Genomic DNA, 27,824 nt, shown 5'->3' with positions numbered 1-27,824 from the left:
ATGGTCTGGGTTGCTGGAAATTTTTTTCAATAATGATTTGCTTCAAAATAACTTGAGAGTAGATGAAATAAGATTGGCCATGTATTGATAATTTTTGCATGTTTTAAAAAATTTCCGTAATAGAAATTAAGGAGGAAAGAAGAATACTCCTTATCAAAGAAGGTATTCTTTTCTCCACACCCAAGGGAAAGGCCCCCCCAGGGGCTCAGAGGCCAGAGGGGGCGCCTTCCTAATCACAGTCAGGTGGCCACATCAACGGAGGCCATCGGCAAACAGAACTGTCTCGGGGAAATTGTTTGTACATTCATCTCAGAAATGAAAAATGCTCCTTCATCCCCTCCAAAACTCCAAAAGAAACTCCTACATATTTGTGAGTTCTTATTAGACTATTATTCCTTTTGATTTCAGGTAGTTGTATGCTATAATCAATTTAGGGCTGGTTTAGATTCACATTTTAAGTTTCAGTAAAGAACTGTTGACAAATTAATGAAATGTAAGGTTAGTGCAGCATTTTTGGCTGGTAATTCATTAATATCTATAAAAATGATATACACTGTACCCTGGAGCCTAACATTTCCACTGCTAAGAATTATCCTATGGATATACTTGCACAAACCTACAAATATGTAAGCTCTATGTGGACAAGGCCCATGTTGGTGTAGCTCGTCTCTGCATTACCAGGGTAGAGTAAGGGTCTGGCATGCAGTTAATAAATACTGTGCTCATTTCAGCACTGTTTGTAATGAAAAGTCTGGAAAGTTCCTTCAAGTCCCTTACTTAGTCCAAAAATTATGGTACTTCCACACAACGAGAAACTATTCCAACTATTAAAAAAAACAAGGCAAATATATATGTGCATCATTGGGAATATGTCCACGATATATTGTTAAGTGGAAAAGAAACAGATTATACAATGGTATTTAAACATGCTCTCATTTGTGTCCAGTGCAAAAGAGCACACGTACACACACACAGAGAAGCATGCTTTAATAGGTAGAGAAACTTTCTGGAAGGGCACAGAAAACTCTGGACAGTGGAAACCTTTGGGGAATGAAGCTGGAAAGTTGCACTTGGGGTAGGACATGTACTGGTCACTTTACATTGTCTGTCATGGTTTAATTTTATCATGAGCAAATATATTATTATTCTTTTAAAAACAGCTATTGTAGGCTGGTTCTTACTTTCAAAAATTCTAGAAAGATCATGACTGCAGAATTCATAACTTCTTCTAGATTAAATGGCAGCAATGAGAAATGCCTGGAAGAGATGCTTCCTTGCCTAATGGTGTCTGGAACAAGTCACAAAAAGCTATACTTGTAATTCATCTCTATTCTCATAGCTTACATATAAAACAACCCAAAGTTAGTAAATTTATTTAGTCCTTTGAAGTGTGGTCCATATAAGGACGTGGTAAGAAAAGAGTCCTGCTGGAGAAGAACGGAGTGTGGACGGCTTGCAGTCTCTGAGGAGAAATCCTTCCCCTATCTGGGCATGTGGTATCAGGGAGGGCAGGATTCTCTGACAAACTACCCGGCTTCCTCAGGCACACTCAACTACTTGCAGTTCCCAGAATGTGTCACACTTTCCCTTCATACCTTGGAAGAAACTGTTATTTCTCCCAGAAACTTCTCAACTTCTCCAGCCCCTTCTTCATTCCCCTTCCCCTTCTTTGGCCCCTGCTGACTCACCCTTCCTTGTCTCAGCTTGTATAAGGCCTCCTCATGCTTCCATAAAATTGAGGTTGCCCCCATAGACTGAAAGCTTGTTGAGGGATAGTACTGAGCCTTTGTTCATTGCAATATCTCTAATACCTACTATAGTGTCGAAAGTACCGAAGGCATTTGATAAATGTTGAATGGCTGAAGGAAAGAAGAGTCACCAGCTGACATGACAGAACAATGTCTATTTCATGATAACTCACTTCTAAGCCTTTGCAAAGCAGGTTATATGTTTTTTATTAAATTATCTGGTTTGAAAATAGGTAAAATAGAGCCCATATAGGTATTGATATTTCAAGTAATCTGGCATGGTAAATAATTTTAGAATCTTTCTGCTGTTTGCATACAAAGAGATGACTGAATTGGGCCTTGTATTAAAACATTTTATATTCAGAATTTGATCATACTTTCTACCCAAATACTACATCCTGTTTCTCTCTTTCAGGTTCAATTATTAATGAATTATTAATTATTCTAATCTTTCATTTTTATCTGCATATTAAAGCCTTTTCTTAGCTCCTGTAATTTTTTTTTTCATTAAAAGTTTGACATAATTTCATCTAAGGACTAAGCATAAAAGAAGTGGTTCCTGGGATTATAATCCTGGGATAGTCTCTTCTACATCTAAAGTACTGAAAATATTTTCTGTATTTGAAAACTAAAGATTTGTTTGATTTCTCCATCCCAGGCATGCTGCTTGCTGGGTTTCTCATCAGAAATATCCCTGTCATCAATGATAACGTACAGATCAAGCAGAAGTGGTCTTCCGCTTTGAGAAGCATAGCACTATCTGTCATATTGGTTCGTGCTGGCCTTGGGCTTGATCCACAGGTATTGAAGTATAAATTTCTAATTATTGACTTGGAATTTTGTTCTTCCAATATTGCAAGTATTTAGAATGACTGAGCTTTAGGAAATGGATGTGGACACTTTGCACAGCATTCAGAACGACAGAATGAAATTTATTTCATACAGGACTGTCCCCAAAAGATGTTCCCATACTCTCTCTTGGAGAAAGGTGGAGTTACTGTCTATCTAGGGACAGCACCAAGAATAAAGGCTCCCCTTTTCTCTGACAGAGATACAGGCCGTAGTTATAAATAAGGGTTGTGAGAGAGAAGACATCATATTTTTGGTGTGGAAAGCCCTATACGAGTGTTTAGGACTAACTATGCTGGCTCAGAAAACTGCCTAGCATACAGAATGAGTCTCAAAGTGTGCTTTTTTCGTGTTTGCTTTTGAAAGCAGGAATGAATGTTCTTGAGGATTGCCTTTACATCAGGTTCATTCTGGGGCCACAAATTATACATATGGCCAACACCGAGACGGTTAGATCAGCTAGTGTGGAGGTTATGAGCACAGACTCTGAAAGCAGCCTGGCCGAGCTCAAACCAAGCTCCACCACTCACTAATTTCATGATCTTGGAGAACAGCTTTAACTTGTGCCTTTTTGGATGAGAAAATCTAAACAATGATGATAATATTATCCCCTGTGTCATAGGTTGCTATGAGGACTAATAAGCCAACTCTAAAACACTTAGAACACTGAAATGTTTTTTAAATAAAACTCATTACCTGGAAAATTCATGATGGATGATCCAGACAGTCTGAACACTGAAGAAAAAGCATTTAATGTCATTCTCTCTGTGTGTCTTTAGAGGGTTATTTCGTATGTCTATTTTTATATTTCAGGCCCTGAGGAAGCTGAAGGGTGTCTGTGTAAGATTAGCCATGGGTCCCTGTCTTGTGGAGGCATGCTCATCTGCTCTTCTTGCCCACTTCCTAATGGGTTTGCCGTGGCAATGGGGATTTATACTGGGGTAATGATTTTTCTTTGTCGTATGAAAATACACACGGACATTTAGGACTTTCTCTGACGCTATACAAGTGAATGCATAATATTTTCGTAAGGACATCAGAAAATACAATACAGATATTCCAGCATAATATTATGACTATTAATATACCAGCATATAAACATTATAACTTCAAAATATAGTGTATGTCTTTGTAGGTGCTAACTTTGACAGTTTTATAATAATTTAAACTATTGAGGAAGTAATAGACTTTTATTATGCCTGATTCCATGCCAGTGAGAGATGCCAGATCTCTCCTCAAAGTCCATACAAAGGATAACGAATGCTCAACGGTGATCCACACCTAGCACAGGCCTCCTCCTCCTTTCACCAGGCTCTTATGATTATCTGTTCTGCTGTATTTTCCTCCTGCTGTTAGTTCTTTCTTCTTCTTCTTCTTCTTCTTTTTTTTTTTGGTGAGGAAGATTGGCCCTGAGCTAACTTCTGTTCCCAAGCTTCCTCTTTTCTTTTTTTTTCTCCCCAAAGGCCCAGTATATAGTTGTATATCCTAGTTGTAAATCCTTCTAGTTCTTCTATGTGGGATGCCACCACAGCATGGCTTGATGAGCAGTATATAGGTCCACACCAGGATCTGAACCAGCAAACTCTGGGCCGCCGAAGCAGAGCACATGAACTTAACCACTATGCCACTGGGACAGCCCCCGGTTCCTACTTCTAAGATTTAAGAGCCATAAGAAGTAAATAAATATGAAAGTACTTGGTAAGAATTTGGTGTTGGGGTCAGCCCCACGGCTCATGTTGAGGTGGCATTGGCGTCCCATATAGCACAGCCTGAGGCACTCACAACTACAGTCTACAACTATGTACTGGGGGGCTTTGGGGAGAAAAAAGAAAAGATTGGCAACAGATGTTAGCACAGGTGCCAATCTTTAAAAAAAATAATAATAATTTGGTGCTGATAAGTAGGCAAGAAGTAAGAACTACTTACTTCTCACGGTTAACACTCTCGAGCTATACTGCCTAGATTCAAATCTCGGCTCTGACTTTCCAGTATGTGATCTTCGGCAAATTACCTAATCTCTTTGTGCCTCCATTTCCTCATTTGCAAAACAAAGATAATGATTGTAGCTACCTCATAGGGTGGTTGTGAGGATTAAATTAGTTAATATATGTGAAGTGCTTAAAATGGTGTTAGGTACATAGTGAGCTTCATAAATGCTTTCTGCTATCCTACTGCTGCCGTTATCAGTGTCACTGTTACTGTCACTATGGCCTTCCTCTTCTAATCTGTTGTCTGATTTTTACATGCCAGGTCCTGATAGAAGGCCTCGCATCACTGGATTCCAATCCAAAAAGTCCATGGCCGTGTTTTTCAAACCTCATGCCGTGGATGTTTTGTTTAGATAGAAGGCAGATTCCTGGGGCCTCACCCCATTAGGTCTTCCAGACCAGCCATAAATACAGATTTCAGACAGGCTGCGTAGTCCCAACGCAAGTTGTCCATGGCCACGCTCAGAAGAAGTGTTCTGTAGAACTTGTAGCTGTGCGTGTGTTTCTGTTTGGGACTTCACTGCCTTTGAAAGACTGTAATTGTCTAAAGTGTAACCTCTGAAAGAGTGGAGGTTATTATAATTTCACTAATAATAGTAATAATGAAGAAGATGCTATCATAAATATTTAAAGTGCTGCCTGCTTAGTTTTGTCTTAGGTGCTGTGTCTCCAGCTGTGGTGGTGCCTTCAATGCTCCTTTTGCAGGAAGGGGGCTATGGTGTTGAAAAAGGTGTCCCGACCTTACTCATGGCTGCTGGCAGCTTTGATGACATTCTGGCCATCACTGGCTTCAACACGTGCTTGGGCATGGCCTTTTCCACAGGTAAACTGATCAGTTCATGTGTGCTGTTCTCTTATGCTCTAGCGACATAGATATGATGTTGTGAGTGTGGCATATTTCCTTGATAATTGATTAAGGCAAATTAAAATAGAAAAAGCAACTCCAAGAGTTAGTTCTATACCTAAGGAGAAACCAGTGGCTTCTTGTCTTTACTCCCTTCACCCTCTAAATATAAAATGCTCAAGTACTGTGGTAGGTGTGTGAGGGGGCTTCAAAAGAGCAAAGTCGAAAGAAGGAGAACAGCTTCTGCATGCAGCCACCCGGGAGGGTCAGCCTTCGAGACTGCGCACAGAGGGTGAGCAGGTGTTTCAGTGAGCACAAAGGACAAAGTAGTCCAAGTGGGAGGGACAGTTTCTGTTCTCTCGTCTTTAACATTTTAGGGGAAATAATTATTTTAATGTGTATCTTATTAATACTTAATAACTGTCTGATACAGACATATTTTGTTTTAAGTAGTAATAAAACAGGAACTTAAGGCATTTTTTCCCTACTGTTATTCAACACCTTTATTATCCTTTGGGACAGCACACATTTAAGTTCACTTTTTAATCTGTTTCCAAGACTGGAAGATAAGATTTGCAATTTCATATTATTGACAAAATGTAATTGTGGGCTAAGTTTAGCTTCAGATTATTTAGTGGGAACGCACCTTAGAAAGTCTTGTGTTCTCAGTCTCTCTGCCCCATGGTTATCCTCCCATTTTATGACTATATTTGACGTATGCCAATTACCTAGTACTTCACCTCTTCCCACACCCTGAAGTTGCCTTACGTCTAGTCCCCACCGTGTATCACTGGTGAATTAATCTTCTCAAAGCATTGTTTTGATAGTCTTACTTTCTTGTTCAAGCACCAGCAAGGATTCTCTATTACCAATTAGGTCGAATCTACACCCTTGTCTCTATTTTAACTCTACTGTACCTGTCCAATCGTACATTCTCCCTGCTTCCTGGTATACACCTTTAAAACAATAGTTCTCAGCCTCAGCTGCACACTATAATTACCTGGGAACTTTTTAAAAATACTCATATGTGGGCCCTACCTTAGGCCACTTAAATCATAATCTTTGGGAATGGAAACCACAGCTTTAGAGCAACAGAGTTTGCATTAAAATCACACAGGAGCAGGGTAGGGAGGGCCGTGGGGAGCGGCTGCTGGGGTTTTCATAATCTGAGGGGTGGGGGTGGGGGTGGGGCTAGCCTGAAGAACCTTCCTACTTGACAATACTCTGTACCCTCTGCCCTGCCCTACTAAATGCAGTCCTTAGACCATCTGGATAGGAGCTACCTGGAGCCTCTTTAAAATGTGGATCCCAGGCCCGGCCAGACTTACTGCATCAGAATTTTCAGAGGTGGGGCCCAAGAAGTCTTTTTTTCTTTTAAATAATCTTACTATACGGGAGACTGAAAGTGGTTAGTTACTTTCTACACATTTATAGTAAATTATTTACTGTAATATCTTGCAACGTATACTATTATCACAGATAAATGTTTTTGACAGTCACACTATTACCTAATAGAGAGCTGTCCTAGCTAAATAAAACTACTACAGAGGTAATCATTTTTTTAAATACAAGAGATAATTGAAACTGTAGGGGAGGAAAAACCGTTTCCCACACCAGGTTCGTTGACTGGGGCCCTGTAATCAGACTGACAAGAGACAGACTAACAAGAGAAAAACAGTTTATTAACGTGTGCATTGTGCTTACACAAGACCTCAAAGATGAGTAAGTCAAAGGAGCGGTCAGAATTTGGGCTTGTTCAGCATTTTAGCAAAGAACAATAATTATGTGGAGAAGCACAAGATAAAGGAGCTTTGAGCTTCTAGAGGCAGCAAATTGTGGGAAAAGAAACATATGGGGACCTAACGGTAGATAAGGGCTTGTTTTAGCAAAGTTTGTGATGTGAATTCCTCTGGTGCTGTCTTGGGGCTGATAAGGGCCCATAAGTGTCCCAAGTTGTCTCAGTGATTAACTTCTGTCCTTCCTGGTAAAAAGGAGAGGGGACACCTTTATGAATGTATGTCCTGCTTTTGGGCAAATAGTGAGAGGGCAGAGAGCTTTTCTTATATCTGCTTCTTCTCAATTGCCTTCAACTCAGAATAATCCTTATGCCCCAGTGGCATATTTGGGGTGACATATTGTGTACTCTAAACCACAATGACAAAAACCCACAATAACTAGTTAGTACATTTTTTCTTAGAATAGTGTGTGAAGAAGGGCTTTATGTGTTGAACAACTTTTTTTTTTTTTGAGGAAGATTAGCCCTGAGCTAACATCTGCTGCCAATCCCCTTTTTTGCTGAGGAAGGCTGGCCCTGAGCTAACATCCTTGCCCATCTTCCTCTACTTTATATGTGGGACGCCTACCACAGCATGGCTTGCCAAGTGGTGCCATGTCTGCACCCGGGATCCAAACTGCCAAACCCTAGCCGCCAAAGCGTAATGTGTGAACTTAACCATTGCACCACTGGGCCGGCCCCTTTGAGCAACTTTAATATAATTTTCTGCACAATGTGTTCACAAAGTTTTTTTAATTAAAGTTTCCTAAGTTCTGTATGATATGGGGGAAAATATTGGTTCTACTTACCTCTCTATTATTTCAAAGAAGCTGAGTAAGAAATAAAGATTCTTCTAAGAGCAATTTCAAAAATAATTTGTTTTCAGTTTGCTTTTAGAATAAACATTCAAGAAGGAATGAGTCCTTTACACTCATCATAGTAAGAAAAGATTCTTGATTTTAATTCTCAAATTAAGTTCCTGTATTCTATACATATCAAACCTACTAAAATCAGTGTACATTTGTTATTTTAAAATCAGGCTCGTAGGGCCAGCCCTGTGGGGTAATGGTTTAAGTTCGTGTGCTCTGCCTTAGTGGCCCAGGATTCGTGGGTTCAGATCCCAGGCACGGACATAGCGCTGCTCTTCAAGCCATGCTGTGGCGGTGTCCCACATAAAATAGAGGAAGACTGGCACAGATGTTAGCTCGGCGACAATCTTCCTCAAGTAAAAAGAGGAAGATTGGCAACGGATGTTAGGTCAGGGTCAACCTTCCTCACACACAAAAAAATCAGGCTATTAAATGGCTGTTTGAAAACTAGATCAGTCTACTCACCCAGCCTATGCATATCATACCAATTAGCTCTGAATCATGAATTTTATCTTTCATATTTTCTTAGGCCCTTTAGGTAAAGTTTTTTGAAGTAAATGTACAAAAAAGTGCACAAATCATAGTTTATGCCTATTTTGAAGTTTATCTCTAATAATGCATACCTTTCTTATAAGATAGGCCCATTTTATTAGACACTTTAAGTCACATATATTTAAGACTGTGGAGAGCAGGAAATATCTGTAAACTTTTCCTTCTGTGTAATCAGATGCTTTGTGTGATGATTGAAGTAAAGTCTTTGTATTTATGGATTTAGAGTTCTGACTGAAGATTTTTTTTTATGTGTGTCTAAGGTTCCACGGTTTTTAATGTCCTCAGAGGCATTTTGGAGGTAGTAATTGGTGTGGCAGCTGGGGCTCTTCTTGGATTTTTTATTCAGTACTTCCCAAGCAGTGACCAGGTAAAGGAAACCATCTGTGGGAAAGTCGTGCTCTAAAATGTCACGGGAAAACATTCTGGAACACTCCCTCAGAGCCATGTGAAGGACGTGATTTAGCAAATGACCCCCATTTTAAAACTGCTTGCTGCTCTGTCAGTGCTGTCTGTGAGGCTTAGGAAGACAGCTAAACCTTGAAGATGTTAATGCAGTCCTGGGATTTTCTTCTCCTATTTATATTCTGTACACTTCAGCTTGCACTGTAAAACAAATAACATGAATTCCAAACTAATAGGATATGCAAGTCTTATTTTTATTTTCATTTTTTTGAGGAAAGATTAGCCCTGAGCTAACATCTGCTGCCAATCCTCCTCTTTTTGCTGAGGAACACTGGCCCTGAGCTAACATCCGTACCCATCTTCCTCTACTTTATATGTGGGACGCCTGCCACAGCATGGCTGGACAAGCAGTGCATAGGTTGCACCTGGGATCCGAACTGGCCAACCATGGGCCGCCGAAGTGGAACGTGCGAGCTTAACCACTGCGCCACCCAGCCAGCCCCGCAAGTCTTATTTTTTTAATTAATTTATTTTTTATTTTTATTATTATTCATAATACTCAACTAAATCAAGATATAAAATGGTTCTTTGGGCCCACGGTTTTAGTGTCAAAATACCTTAGATTCTAATACTATCAAATAGATAGACCTTAACATTTCATTAAAATATAGTCTCTTTCTCACCGAGTAGATTGAAGTTCTTTACTGTACATAGTGATTCTTAATGAGAAACAAAGGCTTGTTTGTTTTCCTTTACCCTCTTTAGTCTCTTCTGATAGGTAAACATATAAAAATCTTTTCTTTTCTAAAAGAATTGGTGTTATTTTGAGATTTCAGAGCATTTTGAATGGAATTCAAATCTTAACTGAAGTAAAACTTTAATTAAGAAAATTAATGTTTGCATTATCAGAATGTATGTTGATTTGAATTTTTATTGTGCTGCAAAAAAACTCCAAGTAAAATAGTCTGTAAAAGATTTTATGAATGCATAAAAGAAAATTCAAGGATTTTCTAATTATGCAACAAAGTACAAAGAAAAATGATGGCTTACATTTTGTTGCTTACTGTGTATAAAATGACAGGTGAGTTGAGTAAAGTCCCGCTGTGCTCATCAGGGCAGCGACTATCTACATGCAGCTCCAGCAGACACAGGACATTTCCAGAGACAGTACAGACATAGAAATTTCCAGCATCACTGATCGTTCTGTTGGGAAGCGCTGATCTAGTGCAATCCACACAATAACCCATGAAGAGAATACCTTTAATATGACCATTTCACTGCTGAGGCTCAGGGAGAGATGACTTAAACAAGGTCACGTAGCTAGAACGCCGTAGAGCTGGGTATGAACTCAGTTCATCCACTGCCAGGGCCTGTGCGCTTCCAGTCGAACCCTTCTAAGGACCTGCTGCCTTCTAAAGCAATCAAGAAGTTTAAAGGCTGAACAGGGACAAGTAACGAAAGAGAGGAGCACATTGCTTAGATTTTAAAAATCAACACCACAGACTCCTCTCAGTCTACAGCCACCTAGAGTTTCTTGGTATTCAAAGATTTAGAAAGAAGAACTGGAGAGCATCACATTAAAGAGTAAATAGAGAACCTAAAAATAATAGAGATATCATATCTTTAAGCTTCACAAAAACCCCATGATGTAACTGCTTTCAAGGAGGAGGAAACAAAGCTTGGAGAGGCTAAGTAATATGGCCACTGCATAGCCAATGGTGGGAAAGAGCTTGCATTTTAACCCTAATTTGTCCACTTCCAAAGCCCACACACTCTTTTCTGCTGCTCCGTTCAGCCCTGCGGACTTCTGCATCAATGACTTCAGAGGAGGCTCACTGAGGTTCCTGAACGGGGAAGCTGCGTTTGTACACATGCTAACTCTACTTTTGTTAAGGAAAAGAAAGTAAATGTTATGTCATGCATTTATGTGCACAGATACAGACATTTTTATTTTCTACTAAGTCCTGAATATGGAAAAATCAATAATTAAAAATCAGTTCTATGAAATAATTGAGCTAACCCACGTTTTTTCTCCTCAAGGACAAACTTGTATGGAAGCGGGCGTGCCTTGTTTTGGGGCTGTCTGTGCTGTCGGTGTTCAGCAGTGTGTATCTTGGTTTCCCTGGGTCAGGAGGACTGTGTACGTTGCTCATGGCTTTCCTTGCAGGCATGGGATGGAGCAGTGAAAAGGTGAATTTCATTTTAAGTTCTTCTTCTCATGACTACTTTCTGATTAGATTAGTTCTTTTCCAGATACTTTCATAATATCAAGTTAATAAAATTAATCATAAGAGCTATTTTCTGTACATATACAAATGTATGCCCAAATGCACACATACACTTCCTTTTTTCCTGTTACATACCAATCTATAACTTGATGTTTTTACTTAAAATGTATCATGGTCATATTTCCATGATGCCTCCCTTATTCTTTGTAAGGGTTGCAGAGTATTGCATTGTATAGCTGTACTGTACTTTATTTAACCAGTTTCCTGCCTAAATTTAATTTAACAGACATTTAAATTGTTTCTAATTTTCTGCCAAGACAAAAAGTGCATCAATAAAATATCCTTGCATATACCACTAAGACACTATCAAGTCTAAGAAGCACCATTATTTTACATGCCACCAAGAGAGAAAAAGAATGCTGCCAATTAAACTATGACATCACTTCCTAATTTCAGAAATGAAAAAGTGTGTTTCTTAAAATCAACAAAATATAGCATATCTTTGAGTGTATCTATAGGATTAATTTCTAGAAATAGGATTTCTCTATGAAAGAGTATGCACATTGATACTTTTGATAGTATCAATTTGCCCTTTTTTTAACGTATGCTTTTTAAAAATTTTTTGGTGAGGAAGATTGGCCCTGAGCTAACAGCTATTGCCAATCTTCCTCTTTTTTTCCTCCCCAAAGCCCCAGTACGTAGTTGTATATCCTAGTTGTAGGTCATTCTAGTTCTTCTATGTGGGACGCCGCCACAACATGGCCTGACAAGCGGTGTGTAGTAGGTCTGTGCCCAGGATCCAAACTGGTGAACCCAGGCCGCCAAAGCAGAGTGCACGAACTTAACCACTCAGCCATGCAGCCAGCCCCTTGAGTTGCCCTCTTAAACAGCAGTACCAATTTATATTCCCACCAACAGTTTGTGAAAGGATCTGTTTTTCTGATCTGTGTACTTTCAATCTTTAGATATTTTGCTAATCTGACAGGTGAAAAATGTTTCTCATTATTGATCTGATTTGTATTTCTTTACAAGTGGAGCTAATCATCTTGTCATATATTTACTAGCCAGTTTATTCAAAAGCCTGTGCCCATTTTTTATGATTGTCTGTTTTTCTTACTGACTTTCAAGATCATTAAAATTATTCATTTCCTTTATGTGTATTATGGAAATTAGCTGGTTGCCATTTATTTAATTTCAAGGTACATTTTCATGGATTTGAACTTGAGAGGATCATATACTATTCTGCTTCATGAAGAAATTAGATGTGGGTGACCTAAACTAAATACACATATATCATTTGGGAAAACCAAAGACAACTGTTGAAAATAATTCAGCTTAAAATAATACTACATGAAAAATATATGTTGATTATCAGTCCTGAGGTTGGGTGTGCAGTGCCCTGCAGGTGAGCGGTCTCTGCAGAGGTCTGTAGAGGCAGGGCTTCACTGTGGGCACATGGCACTCCGTTGGAGGCTTTCACTCTCGGGAGGCAAGACATGTGCAGTTGGGCATCCCTTTGCTGTAGAGGAGGGTGGATTGGTGGGGCTGCCTGGAGCCTTGTGTAGATAAGGGACTGAGGCCCCAGGAAAGCAGGCCGCAGTGGATTGGGCTTTGCAGGCAAGGAGCAAGGCTCTGCAGAGCCCTGCTGCAGGCACTGCATGGGCCCAGGGCTGCTGCGTCCTCCTGGGGAGGCTTGGCTGTAAGGCTTATTTCAGGTCTACTTTTTTTTCCTTAGCAGCACCCGTATTATTAAATTCTCCTTTGTGATTTCACGTAACTTAACATCTGACAAGAGGAAAGCTAAAGCATAAACTTCCCAGTATAAATTGGGTCCTCTTATCATCCCTCATCTCTTGTAAACATTTGCTCTTGTCAAAATTTGCTTTTCCGTGGCTTCACTTTCCTTGCAGGCCGAGGCAGGTGATCACACATTGCTGTTCAGTCTCGGGTCTGATCTCAGCTCCCTGGCTCCTCGCTGAGCGCTCACTGCTGAGTGCCTTCCATCCTGCCTGGGCTGCTGACCAGCGCACTGCTCTTGGAGCACTCTGGCCCCCTTGTCCGGGACAGAGCTCGCAGTCTTCACTCCGTGAAGGCATGCCACTGTGTGTGCACTGTGACCCTTGTCGAGCATCTGGGAGCTTGCCTGACATTAGCATTTTACAAACTGTCCCTTCACTTTTGAATGGTAACCTTTTTTAGCATTTAAAAAATAAATTACCAAAGAGAATATTGTTTAGAATAAAGTTTATTTGATTTCTGAGTATGAAAGCGGTATATGCTTATTGTAGAACTTTGAAAAATTTTTTAAAAGTCAGATAAAAGGAAAGAAAAAATGATTTGTAATTTCTCCACCTAAAGCCAACAGCTCTGTAAACTATTTTGGTTTATTTCCTTTCATTTATTCAACAGGAAAATTCTCAAATATGCTTGTAGTAAGTTTCTTCAAATTGAATTTTATAGGTAAATGCTTTCTGTTGTCACTTGTTTAAAAGTCTTCAAAAATTACAACCAACTCATTATATTATACTGTCATGGGTGAAAAGAGGGAAGAGAATTAATCAATTTTTATTGCCACTCCGTATGGCCCTGTGCTAGCCAGTGAGGGGATATTCTCATTTATTCTCATCAAAAAAACCTTTGAAAAAATATTACCATTTACATTTTATAGAGACTGTAAGTCAGAAGGACTTAAATAACATGTCCAAGGTCACAAAATTAGAAAGTGGCACTGGGATTTAACTCAGGTTTATCGACTCCAAAGTGACCAGAATATACCATCATTGTGCAGGGCACGTTTTTATGTTTCGACATCTATTCGAATAACATATAGCAAGTGTATTAAAAACATTATACTTCCAAACTTTGCAATTTCAGATTGTTTGTAAATTAATAAATGATAGGATAAAAAAATAAACAGTGAAAAGGAACCATATCATTTGGAATAGAACATAAAAGAGTAGTTTTAGCAACAGACGTCGAGGGGAAGACGGGTGCCCACCGCAAGTGGACGTGAGCCACTCGCGCAGAAGACAAGGGAGGGGGCCCGGCCAGTTCCGGTTACACGATTCTTCAGAAAACGAGGATGTGAGTCATGTAGAAAAGACCGTTATAAACCAAACAAATCATCTGTTTTTCTGCATTTGCCATAACTTTGCCTGAATTGCCAGCAGCCTGGCTGATTACATAGAAGATCAATGTAATCCCAAAACCCGGAGAGAGAACTGACAGCTTTTTTTTTCATATTTACCTCTGGTTAATCTCCTATGTATGTCTCTTTACACACACACACACACACACACACACACACGTGGATGCACCATAAGCTTTTTAAAACCAGTCTCTGCTATTTTAAATTATGCTGAAATCCAATATCGTTTCCTTAGGGCAGATTCTTAATGCTAAATTTTTTGGGTCAAATAACATGAACATTTTTAGGTTTTTGACACGTATTACCAAACTGGTTGCTTTCTAGAGTTGTATCCATTTACTTTTCCACCAGTAATATGTGAGGTACCTATATCATTACATCGTCATCAGCTTAGAATAATGTTTATCCAACTTTAGCACCACCTGGAAGTCTTGTTAAATTGGACTTGTGGACCCCACTCCCGAATTTCTGATTTAGTTAGACTACGGTGGGGCCTGAGAATGTGTACTTCTGATCAGTTACCAGGTGATGCTGATGCTGCTTCCCTGGGGACCACACTTTGTGAAACACTGCCTTAGAATATTATTGTTTTTAATTTTTATCCTTACTGATAGTCAAAAGTGGTATCTTTTTTTGTTTTATGCCTCCTTGCTTAACAATAAAATTGAATGCTTTTTCATATATTTAGCTATTTGTATTTTTTCTTTTTCTTTGATAGGTTTTTTGTCCATTATCTCCTAAAGTTGAATGTACTGATTATATATATGATATTAGCCCTTTGTGCCTTTTTTTATTGTTCATTTTTAACACACAAATATCTTATAGTTTCACGTGGTCCGATCTATCAATCTCTTATTATGACCTTTCCTCAGTTTATTTTTTCTTAAAGATTCCTTTCCTAGTGAAATCTTACCTATGTTATCTCATTTATTCTTTGCAATAACCTTGAGAGGTAGATACGAGACCCATTTTACAAATGAGGATACCAAGGCCTAGAGATAGTAGATAGAGTGCCTAAGGTCACCAAGCTAATAAGTGGCAGAGCCAGGATGAAAACACACTGTTTGAGTATATGAAAATGATTTTCTAAAGACAGGGTAAAAAAACCTTCATTGAATCACTTATATGGCAGACACTCTCCATATCTTTTCTAATTTAGTACTCAGGCAAGTCCCTACTTCTGGAGGCACCAAATCAATGAGTCCAGGTTTTGGACTGCTTTTCCTCCTTGTTCCATGGTGTAGCATAGGGTCTGAGCACTCAGACTTCCTGGATTAAGCTCAGCCCTACACCTGAGTAGCTGTATGCCCATGTACAAAGTATCTGACTTCTCAGTCTTCGATTTCCATATCTCTCAAGTGGGGAATGATAATAGCAACAACTTCATAGAGTGGAGGATTAAGTGAAATAATCTATATAAGGCAAAGTGCTTAGTCAGAACACACTAATAATTTTTATGACTATCTCTGAGCAGCACAATGTAATAAAAAGAGCATAAAATTTAATCTATGGAAATTGGGATTCCAGTCCCAGAGATTCTACTGTCTAGATGTGTAATCCCAAGCAAGTCACTTACCTTCTCTAATACTCAGTTTCCTCAACTGTACACTGAGAAAAATAATAATAATCACTAAAGAATTATTGTGGCTATTATGTGGGAAAATGGAAATAAAACACTTGTAAACTCAGTGCTGTAGCTATATTGTTGTTAACTATGCTTTGACAAGCTACAATATTTTATAAAATTTTGTTTGCGCCTGTAGTTTTCTGACATTATCTCATACTTTCCTGCTTGGTTTTCCTTGTAATCTTGCCATTATTGTATTCAAATGCACTCACTTTTTTAAGGCCTTTTTCATCTATATTTTTCATCTGTTTTCAAATGCAGTGCTTCTTCTGATGACTTTAACAGCTACAGGATGTTTTTCTTGATATATTTTCAATCTTCTGAATCTTGAAATCTTCTCTCTAAGAAGAGAAGTGTCAGCTTAAGTAGATATTTAACTCATGATGAAACTTCTGTTTCTCTTAACTTTCTCTTTTTGTCCATAATGGAAAGTGATTTCCATTGTTGAAGATTCTTACTAATGGTGCATACAGATAGGTAAAGTGGCCTTAACTTTCAGTGGACACCACAGTCTTCATTCCTCTGAACTCATGTCTTCTTTTGTACTTAGCCTATTTGATGACTCCTTTTTCTTTCTTTTTTTTTTCCTGAGGAAGATTCACCCTGAGCTAATATCCATTGCCAATCTTCTTTTTATTTTTGCTTGGGGAAGATTGTCACTGAGCTAACATCTGCACCAGTCTTCCTCTACTTTGTATGTGGGTCACCACCACAGCATGGCTGATGAATGGTGTAGGTCCACGCCTGGGATCTGAACCTGCAAACCTGGGCCACCAAAGTGGAGTGTGCCAAACTTAACTACCACACCACGGGGCCAGCCCCTCTATTTTCTTTATAAACAGATTCATTTTAGTTTTGAAGTTACAAAAAAACCCACAAGAAGGTACATTGTGGCTCCTCTCTCATCTTTAAGTTTTACAATATATAGGGCCATGTCTGATATTAAATTAGTCTACAGTATTACAATCAAAAACCAAATCGTGGGGCCAGCCCTGGTGGTCTAGTGATTAAGTTCAGCATGCTCCGCTTTGGTGGTCTGGGTTCAGTTCCCAGGCGCAGATGTACACCACTTGTCTATCAGTGGCCATGCTGTGACAGCAGCTCACATACAAAATAGAGGAAGACTGGCAACTGATGTTGGCTCAGGGCGAAACTTCCTCAGCGAGAAAAAAAAAAAAACCAAATTGTGGCCTTTGTCCAAGTTTAGAAATAAAAACAATTTGATAGAGAAAACTCAATATGCCTCTGCTTTCATTGGAGTTCTCAGTACATGAAATACTTTCGAGGACTTCTGTTAAGCCATTAGTCATGGCAACAGAAGGCTAAGTAACCTAAAATTAATGGAGTTGATTTTTGTTCTTTACAACTATGGATATCAGCTAAAGTCTGAACTTTAGCTATGATATACTCTAAAAACTAAATTAAAAAGTAAAATTTAAAGATATGTAGAAGGGTGGCATCTGGACCTTAGTTTGGCAGACGATTCACTGTCATTAAGTGATAAAGGATCTTGGACGTTATCTAATGTAAACCTCTCATTTTACAAATGAGGAAAATTAGGTGCTGAGAGGCGAGTGGCTTGCAGTTGGTGTGTGGCAGAATTTGAACCTCAGTCATGATCTGATTCCTTACGATGTGAAAACATAACTTTATAATGATATAGGAATAGAACTATATAAATAAATCAACCAACCCCTCATATACGGTGTCTTTAAACATTTATAAACTAAGAGGAAATAGAATCTTCACCTTAATAAACATACCAGAAATAACAAAAATTAAGAAAATAGGGAAACGAGGTAATCCTCCTTTGTCAAACTGCTGAGTACGTAAATGAAAGTATAGATCCTTAGATGTGTAAAAATGGTAAAAAAATGTTAAAATGTCGTTCAAAAACATAGATTCTTATTAGTTGATTGAAAAAATCTGTTAAATGTAAATTCTTAGACACTGTTAAGGGTACTGCTAAATTGCCCTACAAAAAAAGCATTATCAATTTGCTCTCCTACCAATTGCTGAGTTTCCTTACAGTCTTATAAATACTAGACATTATTAAAACTTTTTAGTGTTTTTTTCCAATATGATGGCTCCCCCCCCCCAAAAAAAATATATGGTATATCATTTTAATTTGTGTTTCTCTGATTACTGAGTTTTAGTATCTCATGTTTTTTGGCCCTTGTGTTTCTTCTGGTACAAATTACTTGTGCGTATGCCTTGCCCATTTTTCGATTAGGTTCTATGTCTGTTTCTTATTGATTGGATATTGCTCCTTATTCTGTTACACATAGTACAGATATTTTCCCCTGGTTTGTCACCTATCCTTTTTTATGGTTTCTTTTGCCACAAAATATTTTCGTTTTATTCTAGTCAATTATGTCAATCTTTTCCAAGGGTTTTTGTATTGTGTGTTATAAAGTTAGTACTTATATCAATTAGGGTCTTAGAAGGAATGAGAAACCATATAGTAACTGGAATAGGGAAAGCTTATTATTAACCATACTAGGGATTGTCTTGTAAGATGTAAAGAGGCCCCTAAAGAATATAGGAATAGCAGCTATAAACCCCTAGGGCTGAGATGCAGCATCCGCTTCCACCTCCCCACCCCACCCCAACTACTTCGGCACCCAGGGCTGAGAATCCAAGCCTTGTTAGAGCCTTGGTTCACTGGATGGCAGAGAAGTCACCATGGTACCCTGCCTGCAGAAGTTGCTGGAAATCTACCCTCTAAAGGTGTATGGGGTGGTATGTTGCCCAGGGCAGTTGGCTATGAAATCACCCGAGGAGGAGGCTGGGGGCAGCTGCTGACCGCTGAGTGCTGCTGGCCGCCATACACCCTAGGAGCCTGGCTCTGGAGAAGCCACCCGGGCTGCAGGACCCGGTGCGGAAGCATCCTGCTAGGAGGAGCCACCGAACCAGACGAGCGCCTTCCTCTTGGAGTAGCTCTTGGGCGCCCTCTAGTGGCAAAATTTAATATGGTCCAGCTAGCAAAGGGGAAAGACTTAAAAGGGTCCAGCTCCATCTTCTTTTTTTTTTTTTTTGAGATTTTATTTTTCCCAAGCCCCCCGGTACATAGTTGTGTGTTTTTAGTTGTGGGTCCTTCCAGTTGTGGCATGCGGGATGCCACCCCAGCATGGCTTGTTGAGCAGTGCCACGTCCACATCCAGAAATCGAACTGGCGAAACCCGCGGCCGCCAAAGCAGAGCGCGCGAACTTAACTACTGGGCCACTGGGCCAGCCCCTGGCTCCATCTTCTGCAGAGCAACAATTGAAAGGAGGATTTGGAGCCGAGGGGCAGTAAGTTAATAACTGGCACAGCACTTCACTATACCGGAATTTTATTTTTGTGCATGATTTGAGATAGTCATAAACAGTATTCTTTTATAATAAAATAAAATTGGAAACAACTTAAAGGTCTATTAATAAAGAAATGGTTGAATAAACTATGGTACTTCCATATCATACATTATTATGCAGCAATAAGGTGCATTTCTAGATATATGTATAAATATTACAAGATCTTTTAATCATATTGTTGAGTGAAAATTAACTATAAAGTAATACTAAGTATTATGGACACACACATCATGTATTCAGAAGTCGAAGTCCTCCTGAGATGACTTGATGAGATTCTTTATAGTTAACATCCTTTTGCAAACCAACACCAACGCACCTTATGTAATACCTTAACTGTTAGAAGTATCTTTATGCAATTTTTTTGCTGTATTCTAGCTACCTTCTTATTTATAGATGCCACATAGATAAAGCCTATCTCAGGTCAAATTGACTCAGATTTCAAATTAGTAAAATTCTTAGATCTTCTAACTTCACATAATAAAAATCCCTGTATGTGTATGTGTGTTTCTTTTAGGCAGAGGTTGAAAAGATTATTGCAGTGGCCTGGGATATCTTCCAGCCCCTTCTCTTTGGACTGATTGGAGCAGAGGTATCTATTGCATCTCTCAGACCAGAAACTGTGGGTGAGAATTTCAAAGTAGTGTTTTTGCTAAAATCAACTTTTTATATTCAGTTGTAGTATCTGTAGTAGGTTTATATTTGGTGGTTCCCATTGTCACAATTATATAAAAAGTTAATACTGATCTTTTAAGCAGTTGGTTAGAAAAGAATGTTTGTCAATCTAAGACAGTAAATTTTATGCCTTAAATATTGTTGCTTGTAAAGAAAAGTGTCGCTCTTAACTACTATCAAGAAAATGCAGGCCTTAAAATTTTTTTCCAACGATAAGAATGTTCATCTAGGCTTGTCCTGATCAAGGGCCAGAATTTTAAAGATAATTAGGCAGTTCTATAATATGTATCCATGGGATAGAAATGTTTGTTCATTCATTCTTTTATTCATTCATACATTCAAAAGCCATCATATTAAAACTGTTGACTTTTAGTACCATACTCAAAAATTAATTTGTACACGTATACAGATGGTCCCCGACTGACGATGGTTTGACTTAGGATTTTTTGACTTTACCATGGTATGAAAGTGATATGCAGTCATTAGAAACCATACTTCGAATTTTGAATTTTGATCTTTTCCCCGGCTAGCGATATGCCATATGATCCTTTCTCGAGATGCTGGGCAGCCGCCAGTGAGCTGCAGCTCTAGTCACCACAGGATCATGAGGGCAAACGACCCATACACTTCTACCCTTTCTGTTTCTCAGTTTCAGTAAGTATTCAAGAAATTACATAAGATAGTGAACATTGTATTATCAAATAGGCTTTGTATTGGATGATTGCCTAACTGTAGGCTAATGTAAGTGTTCCTAGTACATTTAAGGTAGGCTAGGCTAAGGTATGATATTTGGTAGGTTAGGTGTATTAAATGCATTTTTTTCTTTTTCTTTCTTTCTTTCTTTCTTTTGGTGAGGAAGATTGGCCCTGAGCTAACATCTGTTGCCAATCTTCCTCTTTTTGCTTGAGGAAGATTGTCGCTGAGCTAACACCTGTGCCAGTCTTCTTCTAATTTGTATGTGGGATACCGCCACGGCATGACTTGAGAGCTGTGCTAGGTCCACACCTGGGATCCAAGCCTGGGAACCCTGGGCTGCTGAAGCGGCAGGTGCGAACTTAACCACTATGCCACCAGGCCAGCCCAAAGTGTATTTTTGACTTACAATATTTTGACTTAAAGTTGACTTTCAACTTATGATTGGTTTATCAGGATGTAACCCCATCGTACATCAAGAAAGACCTGTACTCATTATTTCCTTCTTTTCTTGCATCACAGTATTATTCCGTCCATACTAGGGATCCCATCCCTGCCACCTCCTTCTAGATCTCACACAGAGTCTCCCCTTTTTCTGACACATCTTCAGATATCCTTGTCACAGCTTTCTCTTCTGCAGAATTGAAACAGATTTTAATCTCTCCTATCTTAAAATAGTATCTTTCTATTCTGACGCATGTGACAACATAGATGAACCTGAGGACATTACACTGGTTAAGATAAGCCAGTTACAGAAAGACAAATCCCGCATGATCCCACTCCTGTGAGGCATCCAGAGGAGTCAAATTCATAAGGACAGAAAGGAGAGCGGTGGCTGCCAGGGTTTAGGCGGGGAAATGGGGACTTGCTGTTTAATGGGTGTAGAGTTTCAGCTTTGCAAGATGAAAATGTTCTGGAGATTGGTTGCACAAAAATGTGAGTGTTTAACTTAATGCTGCTGAACTGTACACTTAAAAATTGTTAAGATGGTAAATTTTACGTGTATTTTACCACAGTCAAAATTTGAATAAATATATATACATATATATATATATATCCCTTCTTCATTTCACTTCCCCCCTCACCTACCACTCTCTCTCTCTTCCTCTTTTCAAACTTTTCTAAAGAGGTAACTGTGTCCCCCTTTTCCATTTCAACTCTCATGCCCTCCCTCAGAACATTTCAGCCCAGCTTCTGCCCCATTCCACAACCAGCCCCGCCCTCACCACGGTCGTATTGCTGGATACACGAAATACGTGTTAGTCTTGACTTGACTTGATCTCTCAGCAGCATTGGACGCTATTGACCTCTTTACAACACTTTTTACGTTGAATTTTTACATTTTCCAGTGCCCTCTGAGTCTTCCTTTACACTATATATGGCTTAAGTGCTGCTCTTCCTCCAAGTTCTTTCAAAAGATTTCTACACTTCACGCTGGGTATCATTTCTCTGAGCTCAGCTACACTCAGTGGCTTCGATTATAAACTATGTAATTGCAAAATCTTTATCTCGAATTCAACATAGCCAGTTGCTGCTTGGACATCACCACTTGTAAATCCCACAAAACTTGAGGCTCAGTGTGTCCAAGGCTTCCTCATCATCCTCCCCAGACTGCTCCCTCCTGGGAATGGGATCGTCCCTTTTGTATCTTGTACTTAAGGCAACAAATACTTTTGAAAATCTACCACGCTGGGAAAAATACCCTCCAATAAAGAGCCACAGAACCTTTTCATAAAGAAACCATGTTGCAGATTCACAATAGAGCATCAAGCAATGTCTGTCTGGTGTTTTACCAGCCTCTTGAACTTGAGAAAGTTATTTATCCTTTCTGATCTTCATTTTTTTTCAACTGTAAAGTGAGAATAATTACTCCACAGGTTGTAAAGATTAAGTAAAGAGATGCATTTAAAGCTTAATACAGAACCTAGCACAGAGCAAGCACTCAACAAATGTTACTTTTTCAAAAACCACCCTATTACCTAGTACTCACCTTAGCTTTGCCTTTCTCAGGTCCGGTAGCTTGCCTTGCCCTAGTCACAATCTCTTATTTTGCAAATCAGAATGAACTTACCTTTATCAGCAAAGGATTCTGAAGGACTGAACGAAGTAGCTGTACACATCAGCCAGGGTGATGGGCAGTCAGTGCACACACCAGTATGGGGAAACAGGTGTAGAAGCCAGTGTCTATTCTGACTGGTCAGTGCCCAGCCAGCTCTCTTCTGACTGCCTGATTGCCTCCATACTTGCTGATAAATATTTTGAATATCACCTCTGGTCTTATCCTCTGTAAAGAATTCTCAACCACTTTGATGAAAATATTAAGTTTTTTCTCTTCTTCGCCCTCTTACCAGTATATTTACACTGCACTCACCTTTTGGTTCTTTATGTTTCTGTCTTCCTCTGACTTTGGAGTTCATGGAGGCAAAGTCTGTACGTTATGCGTGTTTGGGTATCAGAACCTAGTCCAAATTCTGTTATGCGTAGTTATAGTTTAATAAATTCTTGTTAAATAAACACATGGGAAAAAGTGTGGTTCTTGCTATAAAGCATAAGATAAATAACATTCAAATCTCCTTTGTGGAAATTCAAATATATTTAGTTAATTTCTGGCTTTAATTTAGGGCAAATACCTTCTTTTAAACAAATGGTCTGATTGATCCTTAATATTGATGTTTTGACAAATTATGCCTAATCATTTTTGTCTTTTTAATTTTTTAATGTTTTTAGATTATTTCTGTTGATAGAATTTTGAATCAATAATCAGGAGATTCCATTTCTTCCCCAGTATTTCGTTATGTCTAAAAATTGAGTATTTCTTACAGGCCTTTGTGTTGCCACCCTGGGTATTGCAGTACTGATACGAATTTTGACTACATTTCTGATGGTGTGTTTTGCTGGTTTTAACATAAAGGAAAAGATATTTATTTCATTTGCATGGCTTCCAAAGGCCACAGTCCAGGTAATGATGGATCTTAACTCCTATTTCAATATGATCCCTTAAAATTTTGAATAAGAGGGCTTGTCCAAATTTGGTGAACAAAAGTAACTAAAGTTTGATTTATGAAAAGAATTTTTACTAATCTACTCTAAAAGTTTTATTTTTGGTATGCTGATTCCTTTAATATGATGGCTCATTTAAATTTCTTTAGATCTCCAGGGTACAACTGAAAATCCAATAAATCCCTATGTTACTAGAAAGCAGTAGTAGAGGGAGGGAAGAGTTTGAATTTTCATCAGTCAGAGCTCTCTGAATCACCTAGAGATTTTTCGTTTTGATGTCTTCTAAGAAGAGAGTGAAACAGAAATAGCGCGGCCCATGTTAGTGTTTGGAAATACTTCACTGTCAATATGATTGATGATCAGTTATGCTCAACCTCGGTCTTTATATATAATGGAGAAAGATTTATTGAGAAACAACTCAGAAAATGCTTTATTGATTTCCTAGATTATTAGTTAATATTAAATTTTTCAAACTAGCTGTACTTCCTGTCAGTTGTCTCAATCACATGACCCAAAATTTGTGCACTCTAACAAGGCACTAACAGGTGCTCGAAATTATTGACCATGCATTTGGTAGAATACCTATAATTGCTAATTAAATTAGAACTGTATAGATTATCATTTGTTGCAAATAGCCCTGATTGTATTGTATATTTTCAGACTAATTATAGCAAACAAGATTTAACTGTTGCATCCTTGATTATTTTGCAATTATTTAAATATGTAAATTTCTATTTCATGAGATGAAAATCAGATATTTTTAATTTAGGAAACTTTGAGGGTTGTGTATGCTCTGTAACTATATGCCAGATTTGGTGTGGCTATAGGTTTGGGCATTATCCCAGAGAAGTTTTTTTTTCATCAGACTTTGAAAGATGTCTGGGACATAATGGCTAAGAATACTGTGAGGTTTATATGGTACAATAAGTGGAATAGTTTCTCCCTCAGTGTCTCCAGCTTCTACACTACTTCTGGTAACTTTATTAGGTAACTATCAAAATAATTACTCTAGTAGCTTTGGTTTGAAAGATTTGTTTCTAAAGGTTAAAATTTGAAAGACAGCACTTTCCTGCTGTCAAAGCAAATTTATAATAAGGAGAAATTATCTTGGATGTGGTGAATAATGTATGTACTGTGAAGCAAGTATTGTATGGAATTTTCTTTTTTCTTCTTTTGCCACTGCCTAAGAAACAAGACTTTCTTGTATGTTTTTTTCCATATTAGTGTTCTTCAAACTTTTTGGTCCATGACCTGCTGTAAGAAATATATTTTAAATCACAATATATTTTAAATCAGCATACCTACAAACCTCAAAACATACACACACAACGGAGAACTGAAAGAGAAATATACATTGTAATGAGTGCAGTTCTTGCCAAGAATTCTTGAAATGTTGAATTAGTTATGGTACAAGGAACCTGAAATAACAAAGAGCCCTCACATACAGGGACTAAGTGAGATAGATTTTTCCTTCTCTCCCACCAGCAGTCCAGCATGGACACTCCAGAGCTGGCAGGGTGACACTGTCCTCAGCATGTGCCTTCCATCAGTTCACCATTTCTCATCAGGGGGAAGGGGAAAAAGAATGATGTGCAAGTGTCCATTTCTCTTCAGGGAACAATCCAAAAGTAGCATTTATCACTTCTGCTCACCTCTCAGTGGCCAGAACTTAGATATATAGCTTCATCTAGTTGCAAAGAAGGATGAAAAAAAGTCTTGGTTTGGACAGCAATGTGACCAGCTAACACTCAGGAGTTCTAGTTTAGAAGGGAAAAGGGGCATTCAGATATTTGTGGGCAATTAGTAGTCTCTGCCATTGTGTCTCATCCACACCAGCATTCTCTCTTCTGATTCATTGTCCTAGAGGACAACATTGTTGTGTTTTGTGGAATAAGGGAATAACCAGATTGATTAATATATTATTTTCCCAAGTGCACTAATATGGCATTTTGCCTCTAAAAGAAAATGAAGGTTTTCATAATACTTCCCAGTAGACAAATTTTAAATAAAACATTTCACCAAGACCTAAGGCAAAGAGTTCACCAAATACCTAAAAAGATTACCTTCAAGTTTTGACAGTGCCTACCACTTTCAGGTTTCTTTATGTTTAACAATTAGTTTAGCTCTATAGCAATACATATTCTTATGTTTTTTCATTTAAAACTTTGCCATCTTCCAGTAAGTATCACTACACTTTTTTTAAAAGATTGGTATCTGAGCTAACATCTGCTGCCAATCTTCTTTTTTCTTCTTCTTCTTCTCCCCAAAGCCCCTCAGTACACAGTTGTACATTCTAGTTGTGAGTGCCTCTGGTTGCGCTATGTGGGACGCCGCCTCAGCATGGCCTGATGAGCGGTACCATGTCCACCCCCAAACTAGCAAAACTCTCAGCCGCTGAAGTGGAATATGCAAACTTAACCACTCGGCCACAGGGCTCACTGCACTTTTTCATCTTGTTCTTTTTTAATTCCAGATTCCTGAAGATAAAAGAGTGAGATGACCAGTGACTTTCTTTACTCATAAGGAATTTAGCATACAGAATCGTCTTATAGTCAATTATATCATGAGGCTGTATTTACCTTGTGTTTTGAAATATATTTGCCTGATATTTTTGTAACCCTGCCTTCTGCAACTAAGTACATATGAATCACCATCCCTTCCCCATGCCAGGGCAGGAGAATTTTCAGAATACCAAAACCAATTGCAGTACACTTTGAAAGAAAGAACTTTCTTAGTTGAACAAAAGAACAAGCAGTTTGTTTTTGCAAATGATAAAATAATTCACCTTTTTTCTATGTGCCTGTCTTATATGCCTGTGTCCAACTTTACCATTAAACTTTTACAGGCTGCAATAGGATCCGTGGCCTTGGACACAGCAAGGTCACATGGAGAGAAACAATTAGAAGAATATGGAATGGATGTGTTGACAGTGGCATTTTTGTCCATCCTCATCACAGCCCCAATTGGAAGTCTCCTCATTGGTTTGCTGGGCCCCAGGCTTCTCCAGAAAGCTGCACATCAAAATAATGATGGAGAAGTTCGAGGAGAGCCCTCTGAAGAAGTTTAGAGGTGAAAAGAGAGAATGCTAAATATATGATTAGAAAGCTGTACCAGAGGCTGCTTTTATCAAGATAGATATTGAAATATATAATATTTAAGCTTAAAATGTAACAGAACTTAAAGTGTGGTTATTTCTTTAAACAGCATTTTCAGCCATTACCCTTTCCATGTAGGTGGTAATGTTCTACATTTCTAGCCTGATTTCTCTATCTTCTTCTTTTTGCTTCAAACACTCCATCATTATCTTAATCTGTGTGGGGAGAAATACTCTTTAATGTACTACCACGATATCAGATTAACAGGGGAAAGACCGAGTTCGGTGTGGCGTTCTGCTGGCCAACAGCTCGCTCTGAGTGACTGTTGCCGCCACAGTTTTATGATGCGTGGCCACCTAGCCTCTCATGCCTTGAGTTGTTTTTGGATCCTCTTTTCTTTTTAAATACATTGTAATCTCTCATCAGTTTCTCCCCTCGCTTTCCCTGTTAATCTGCCTCTTCTCCATTTCTGCCCCTCTTACTACCTTTCTGTGAAGTATTGTAACTGATTGGTCCCACCAAAATTTTTATGTACACAAAGTATCTTCATTGGCTCTTCCTCTTGCACCTATTTGGATGACAAAAGCCCTCATTCAACTTCCTGCCTGGCTCCACAGAGTCCCCCACTTCAGTGGCCCCTCTGAGTTTGCCTCCCGCTAAGACGTGCCCTGGTCTAGCCCTTTCTTAGTTGTTTCTTGTGACCCACGTCTTCAGGCTCTTCCTGTTCTCTAGGTGACAGAGAGCCAATTTTCAAATCTATGCCACTCTCAAGAATATCATATTAATCAGGGTAAGTTAAGCTGCTATAATGAAGAAACAAGAAATACAGTACTTAAAAGAAAATGGAAATTTATTTACCTCTCATGAAACTGGCTGCCTGGTCGATGCTGACAGGGTTACTCTGCTCATGAGGTCTACTGAGATTTGTGTCCTTTTTTTTTTTCGGAGGAAGATTAGCTAACATCTGCTGCCAATCCTACT

The 27,824-nt window shown here is 38.8% G+C and overlaps 1 pseudogene; it reads left to right on the top strand.

Moving 5' to 3' along the window:
* Positions 1-26,924, top strand: part of LOC139043286 (sodium/hydrogen exchanger 9B2-like) — a 54,546-nt pseudogene extending 27,622 nt beyond the window's left edge.
* The last annotated feature ends 900 nt before the right edge of the window (positions 26,925-27,824 follow it).

Source organism: Equus asinus, unplaced genomic scaffold (genome assembly GCF_041296235.1).
Source record: "Equus asinus isolate D_3611 breed Donkey unplaced genomic scaffold, EquAss-T2T_v2 contig_197, whole genome shotgun sequence".
Taxonomy (NCBI): Eukaryota; Metazoa; Chordata; class Mammalia; order Perissodactyla; family Equidae; genus Equus; species Equus asinus.
Note: the sequence above shows the minus strand (reverse complement) of the source record. Positions and strands in the feature narration are given on the sequence as shown.